We start from the raw sequence: 8,523 nt of genomic DNA, 5'->3' as shown, positions 1-8,523 counted from the left end.
CCTCCCCCACGCTGAGCCAGTCAACCTTGTGTTTTAAATAGACTGCACGCTGGTATGAGCAAAAGGAGAAAAAAAGGGAAAAAGCATCAGGATGTGAGATTATATAAAAAGAGATTTAAAAAAGAACCCAGGGACTGGTGATTCTACGACGGTGTTTTAGTGCCATGGGGGAAAAAAATTATTCTAAGATTTCAACAATAAAGTCATAATATTTAGAGAATAAAGTCAAAATTATTAGAATAAAGTCATAGCACTACAAGATTAAAGTCGTAATATCTTGAGAATAAAGTCAAAATTATGAGAATAAAGTCATAGCATTATGAGATTAAAGTCTGAATATTTTGAGAATAAAGTCAAAATGACCAGAAACAGCACGTCATTATCACAACGATAGAACGCAGAGACAGCAGCTTCATCAATGCAAGAAATGGATGTGGTTGATTTCGTTAAATTAATTTAATAATTAGTTTAGGATTTAGCAACAAAGAAATCCTTTGTCATCTTTTGGCATATCAGCACGAAGTTATTATTGGGATATCGACACTGCAGCGGTTATGTAGGAATTGAATTTATTCAGGATAAAGAATCAGACAGACGTTCGCGCAGTCCCACTCGGCGTGGGTGATGCTTGGGCTGAGTTTCCCGACGTTCTAAGTTGAATGTTAGTAGCACTTAAATTGTACTTACTACAGCACGTTTCCCAAAAGCATCTTTATCTAAGTAGCACATAAAAATGCTTGTAAATTAACAAGAGCTATGAACTGCTCTTAAATCCATTAAGTGCAACTACACGTATTGTTCTTGCTTCTTTTACAGTTTATCAGATACAAAGGGACATTTAATAAATTATATTAATATATTTTGATAATTGAAAAGCCATTGTACACTGTTTCAGAGGATAAAAAATGTGTTGAACAAAATCGCATTGAAATCAATAGGCAGTTTCTGCAGTCTGTGCATGTGACGTGATAGGTCTAAATTAGGTCTAAATATAGATCTAAATTTACATGACACATAATACAGTATAACGTTTTATTGGCCTTATTTAATAAGCATTATTATAATGGCAACAGAAAGATATGTTCTTATTGAACAGATTTGCTTAGAACACATATGTGAGTAATGTGACCCTGCAGTTTATAACTTAAATAGGCCAAAATAAATAATTAATATATGGTTAACAAAGGAGATTAAAGTGAGAGTGTGCAATAAGTGATTCACACACTCTCTCTCTTCCTCCTAGTCTGTTTACATGGCAGTCACTAATTGCATGCTGCATAATGGAAGTAAGGCAACTAGTGCACAGTGCCTAGAACTGTATCTGTATCTGGTTAGATGATCTGTTAATATTTAGATAGGTCAATAGTTCAGTAGCCTATGATATCCATCATCTTAATCCTGTCTTTGTGCATCTGTTCAGGTCCCAGCCAAAGAAACAAAACTTTAGGCTATGTGATCATGTGCATTCATGTTACATGCTTTTTTGCGTCACTTTCATTATTCTCTATGAAGTTGAGAATTAATGTGAAACCCCATCTTACTAAAGCCATCATTATTTATGTTATTAAATTCTGTAATAGTTAATACATTTGGGAGCCTCGACAAGGTTTCAAACAACTTCCATGTTTATCAGTATGTCCACATTATTTTCATTATTAGAAGACTATGTTTCAGCATCTTTGGACTGGACAGCTCCCGTAACAAAGCACTTACGTTCTACTTTATAACTAGCGATCTACTTGCTAGTTTGGGAAAAGTTAAGATGCTCGTAAAAGATCATAAAAAAACCTTACTAAGAATGAATTGCACCTAGTAAATGCGCTATTTATTAGCATGTGCTCTCTGCTCTGGTTAAGCGCCCTATTCACTAAAAGAATTATACAGATCAGCCAATAGCACAAACACGCCCGCAATCGGCCGATTCTGAGCGCTATATAGTGGAGGATGCCGCAGACCATCGCATTTGACATACCCTGCCGAGACTGTACATCTTCATGTGATCCAGACACCAAAATCATCTCTTAAACATGCCGAAAAAGTCTGCTTGACTAGCCTACACATCGCATCTGGATATAGGCTATAAAGCTCATCTCCATGATTTCATCTGTATTTGATGAATTACTGCTGATATGATGGGCTGAAAATGTTCACAAACATTTCTTTTAAATTAAATTTGTTTTGCCACCTACTTTAATCTGTGGCAATAGCGTAATCTAAACTGCGACAGGCATTTTTTGTGAATGAATCTACAATGAGACAAAATTACAGTATATAGAAAGGAGGCGTCTTTGTGCAGAAAGGAATGACAATGGCTAGGTTTCCCAATAACGTTTCAACTTAAGCATTTCCGATCATCTTAAAGAATGTCGCTCGCAATTTTAAGATGGAGTAACGTCTGTCTCCCAAACCAGCATGTAGATCGTTCGTTATAAAGTAGAACGTAAGTGCTTTGTTATGGGAGCTGTCCGGTCCAAATGTGCTGAAACTTTGGTAAATAGCCTATATGTCCAGGAGTTGTTTGTAACCTTGTCGAGGTGACGAAATTGATTAACTATTACAGAATTTAATTACAGAAATTATGATGGCTTTAGCAAGACGGGTTTCAAATGTATTAATTCTCAACTTCATAGAGATTAATGAAAGTGACACACATCTCTGATGTGCTGTTTGTTCAAAGGCGTGCAACAGGAGTGTTTCTCGTGGAACACATGCAGTGGCAGGTTCACTTTATATAGCACAAGCATATACAACCTAAACGAGTTCACCTTGAACCTAAAATGTATTTACAATTTCATTATTATTTTTATCATTATTATTATGTTTAAGCCTACATTTATAATTGTCTTTAGATCTTAATTTGTATTAATAATTTTCCACCTGTTGGTGAAGGATACTTGCGTGACAGCAAAGGGTGCTTATATTTTTGACCACTTCATTATTCTTCAAGCTTTTTCGCTTGTTTGAAGTGTACTTGAATTTAGAAATATCTTTAGTTTATGTTTGTCCTGTTTCAATACATAAATATAAATTTTAAAGCTAAATAAATAAAGGAAGAATTCACCGATCCCTCTACAGGGGGTTGACAATGTAATCGGATATCGCAATATTTGTTTAATAAAAATATCATGAATATATTTCTTTCATATCGCCCAGCCCTGCTGTGCACTTGTACCCTTACTGCCATTATGCACTTGTGACTGCCATGTAAACAGACTAGGACTATTTGAATCATCCATTGGAGGGAGGAAGAAGAGGAGGAAGAGAGAGAGAGAGTGAATCACTTATTGCACACTCTCACTCTAATCTCCTTTGTTAACCACATTTTAATATTTATTTTTGGCCTATTTAAGTTATAAACTGCAGGGTCACATTACTCACATATGTGTTCTAAGCAAATCTGTTCAATAAGAACATATCTTTCTGTTGCCATTATAATTATGCTTATTAAAGAAGGCCAATAAAACGTTATACTGTATTATGTGTCATGTAAATTTAGATATATCTGTAGACCTAATTTAGACCTATCACGTCACATGCACAGACTGCAGAAACTGCCTATTGATTTCAATGCGAACGGGACTGTGCAATCGTCTGTCTGATTCTTTCTCCTGAATAAATTCAATTCCTACATAACTGCTGCAGTGTCCAGATCCCAATAATAACTTTGTGCTGATGTGCCAAAAGATGACAAAGGATTTCTTTGTTGCTAAATCCTAAACTAATTATTAAATTAATTTAACGAAATCAACCACATCCATTTCTTGCATTGATGAAGCTGCTGTCTCTGCGTTCTATCGTTGTGATAATGATGTGCTGTTTCTGGTCATTTTGACTTTATTCTTAAAATATTCCTACTTTAATCTAATAATGCTATGACTTTATTCTCTGAATTTTGACTTTATTCTCAAAATATTCCGACTTTAATCTCATAATGCTACGACTTTATTCTTGGAATTTTGACTTTATTCTCAAAATATTCCGACTTTAATGAATGAACGAATGAATGAACGTTACATTTATATAGCTCTTTTCTGACACTACACTCAAAGCGCTTTACACAGTGAACAGGGGACTCTCCTCGACCACCACCAGTGTGCAGCATCCACCTGGATGACGCGACGGCAGCCATAGTGCGCCAGTACACACCCGCTATTGGTGGAGAGGAGAGAGTAGAGTTATAGAGCCAATTAGTGGATCTCATAATGCTACGACTTTAATCTTGTAATCTTTACTTTATTCTCAAAATATTCCGACTTTAATCTCATAATGCTACAATTTTATTCTCATAATTTTGACTTTATTCTCAAAATAATATGACTTTAATCTCGTAATGCTACGACATTATTCTTGTTATTTTGACTTTATTCTTGAAAAATATATTTTAAAAAAAACATTTTTTCCCATGGCACTTAAACGCCATCGTATGATTTATGTGGAAAGGTAAAATATCCACAAGCACACGTGCTTGTGAGGTAATAATGCTCGGTTGGACAGCAGTGTCAAATATAGTGTGGGCTGTGTATTTATAGTGCTGAGAAACAGCAGACCGAGCCGCCTGCCGAGCTGATGGATGAATCACTCTCTCTTAACCTGCAAAGATGAGAACCAGAGCGCGAGAGAGCTGTATCACACATCTGCAGACACACTTCTCTCGCTTATGATCTCATCCTTAGCTATTTTCATCTGACCCCTTCCTTTAACACTTATACCCCCTTCCACAATAACCATCTGTAATGACCCACAATATGTGGAATGTGAAGTATGCTCAGAATGACATGTTTAATGTAAAAAGGTGTAAGATTTCTCCAGTTGCAAGGAGAAATCCCCACGTACCATACATCCAATTTTGTGTATTTCACTTCACTTGGTATAACCATGGTGTTTTGGACATATACCATAATAATACCATAAAAAAACGTTGTTATCATGCAACCATGTTAATACCATGGTTTTATGGACATGGTGTAATGGAACTAACATGTTGTTTTTTTACATACACCATGGCAATATTTTTGGACACATGCCGTGGCAATACCATGTTTTTTGGACATGTACCATTGTAATACCATGTTTTTTGGACACGTACCATGGCGATACCATGTTTTTTAGACACGTACCATGGCAATACCATGTTTTTTGGACACATACCATGGCAATACCATATTTTTTGGACACGTACCATGGCAATACCATGTTTTTTGGACACGTCCCATGGCAATACCATGTTTTTTGGACACGTCCCATGGCAATACCATATTTTTTGGACACATACCATGGCAATACCATATTTTTTTTGGACACATACCATGGCAATACCATATTTTTTGGACACATACCATGGCAATACCATATTTTTTTTGACACATACTATGGCAATACCATGTTTTTTGGACACATACCATGGCAATACCATGTTTTTTTGGACACATACCATGGCGATACCAAGTTTTTTGAACACGTACCATGGCAATACCATATTTTTTTTGGACACATACCATGGCAATACCATATTTTTTTTGACACATACTATGGCAATACCATATTTTTTTTGGACACATACCATGGCAATACCATATTTTTTTTGACACATACTATGGCAATACCATATTTTTTTTGACACATACCATGGCAATACCATATTTTTTTTGGACACATACCATGGCAATACCATATTTTTTTTGACACATACCATGGCAATACCATATTTTTTTTGGACACATACCATGGCAATACCATATTTTTTTTGACACATACCATGGCAATACCATATTTTTTGGACACATACCATGGCAATACCATATTTTTTTTGACACATACTATGGCAGTACCATGTTTTTTTTGGACACATACCATGGCAATACCATATTTTTTGGACACATACCATGGCAATACCATATTTTTTTTTGACACATACTATGGCAATACCATATTTTTTTTTGACACATACCATGGCAATACCATATTTTTTGGACACATACCATGGCAATACCATATTTTTTTTTGACACATACTATGGCAATACCATATTTTTTGGACACATACCATGGCAATACCATATTTGTTTTTACACATACTATGGCAATACCATATTTTTTGGACACATACCATGTTTTTTTTGGACACATACCATGGCAATACCATATTTTTTGGACACATACCATGGCAATACCATATTTGTTTTTACACATACTATGGCAATACCATATTTTTTGGACACATACCATGGCAATACCATATTTTTTTTGACACATACTATGGCAATACCATGTTTTTTGGACACATACCATGGCAATACCATGTTTTTTTGGACACATACCATGGCGATACCATGTTTTTTGGACACGTACCATGGCAATACCATATTTTTTGGACACATACCATGGCAATACCATATTTTTTGGACACATACCATGGCAATACCATGTTTTTTGTACATTGTACCATGGTAATACCATGTTTCAGGACATGGTTGCATGGTAATACAAATTTTTGTACATGGCACAATGGTAATACTGTGATTTCATTGAAATGGTGCCATGTACCCTGGTTTAAAATAGTATTAACATGATGTTTTGAACATGTACCATAGTAATAACATGTTTTTGGGGGGGAGGGGGGACATGTACTATGGTAATACTATGTTTTTGGAGATGTACCATGGTATATGAATATAGTAATCATTCAGTACCATGGTATATAATAACGTATTGTATTGTATAACCAATTAATACAATCTCTGTAACTTGGTACTGCCACAGTACTTTTTGGTAAGGCATACGAGTGCAAAATCTGTGCAGCCTCATATTGTAAATTACAGCTTAGAACTTGAGTGAATCAGATATCAGACAATTCCACCCTAAAAGCCAGGAACACACCCTTCACTTGTTGCCAAGCAAAGCCCTGAAAAAATACAGCGTAGTAGGACTTGACGAGAAAACAGCACACTGACCCCATTCACTTCTGTTTGTTCATGACCTCATTTCTTCTCTCTCTCTCTCTCTCTCTCTCTCTCTCTCTCTCTAAGCCACAATCAATACGCTGTGTCACTTGGACTCACAGCCAGTGGGTTACTGTAGCACAGTTTACAGTAGTCACACCAAAGTCCATGTAAGACACAACTAATTCTGCTGACTCTGTGTACACAGCAATACAGCAGCCAACCTTTGGCTCAAAACCTCCAAAGATACAAAAGAACTGTTGAAAGTACTGGAAATAACTGGAAATATATTATATAACTGATATTTCCTCAGGTTTTGTCTTTGTCGTACAGGGAACCGAGAAGCATTTGCCAAAGTTGCACTGTGGAACTTCTGACCAAACTCAAACATGTATTTTTTTTTTTTTTAATTAAATCCAGATGGACTGTGGTGTGTCTTTTGTATGATGTATTTTGCCTGAATATATGTGGATAGGCTTGATATATATTTATTTATCTTGTATGCACTTCCAAAATCCTACATTCTCCATAATTTGCAGAAGTTGTAGAAGGCAAATGTGTGAGGAGGGGAGGGGCTGTGTGACCTGGTTTAAGTGGAAAGAATGTCTTCCTTGTGAAAACAACTTTCCATAAAGCTCCCTCTCTTCATTGAAGACAAACTGCATGACCTTATACGGACTAAAGACAGGGACAAAAATGCAGGAAGAGCTTGGTAAATAGCGCTGTCCAGTGGACATTACAGGCACCTACAAACTAGAGAACAAAATATGCAAAATAAATGATCGATCATGAATTACATCTAAAACATTTATGAAAGCACAATAGGTTTGGCATAAAGATTGGCTTAATTCTAATACCTGATTCTACTTTAATGTAACAGCATAATGATTGACCGAATTGTGATTTTTAAACAAGAAATGAAGCCATTAAAGTGGTGTTTAATTTGTCTATCGATTGTGCTCATGTTTCATCATCATTTTGTCTTTGGCTCCCTCTAGTGGATATTTTCCATTTTTGACTTTCATCAGATGCTTTTTGTGAGAGCATAGTGTGCACATAGCAAGTAATATTATGAATATAATACACAGTGGCCTCAAAAAGGCCACTTTAACACTTAAAGGGATAGTTCGTCCAAAAATTAACATTTAGTCACCCTCATGCCATCCCAGATGTGTATGACTTTCTTCTGCAGAACACAACTGAAGATTTCTAGAAGAATATCTCAGCTCCGTAAGTCAATGCAAGTCAAACATGGCCAGAACTCAGAAGGTCCAAGGACATAAAGGCAGCATAAAAGTAATCCTTAAGACTCCAGTGTTTAAATCCATGTCTTCAGAAGCGATATGATAGGTGTGGGTGAGAAACAGATCAAAATGTAAGTCCTTTTTTACTCTAAATCTCCACTTTTACATCTGAAAGTTACATGTGGTGCCTGTTTTTTTTTTCACTTTTACATTTGAAAGTGAAAGTTAAAATGGAGATTTAGAGTAAAAAGGGGCTTAAATGTTGTTCTGTTTCTCACCCACACCTATTACATCCCTTAGGAAGAAATTGATTTAACCACTGGAGTCTTATGGATTACTTCT

This window comes from Myxocyprinus asiaticus, chromosome 50 (genome assembly GCF_019703515.2).
Source record: "Myxocyprinus asiaticus isolate MX2 ecotype Aquarium Trade chromosome 50, UBuf_Myxa_2, whole genome shotgun sequence".
Classification (NCBI taxonomy): domain Eukaryota; kingdom Metazoa; phylum Chordata; class Actinopteri; order Cypriniformes; family Catostomidae; genus Myxocyprinus; species Myxocyprinus asiaticus.
The sequence above is the reverse complement of the archived record's forward strand: the minus strand, read 5'-3'. Positions refer to the sequence as shown.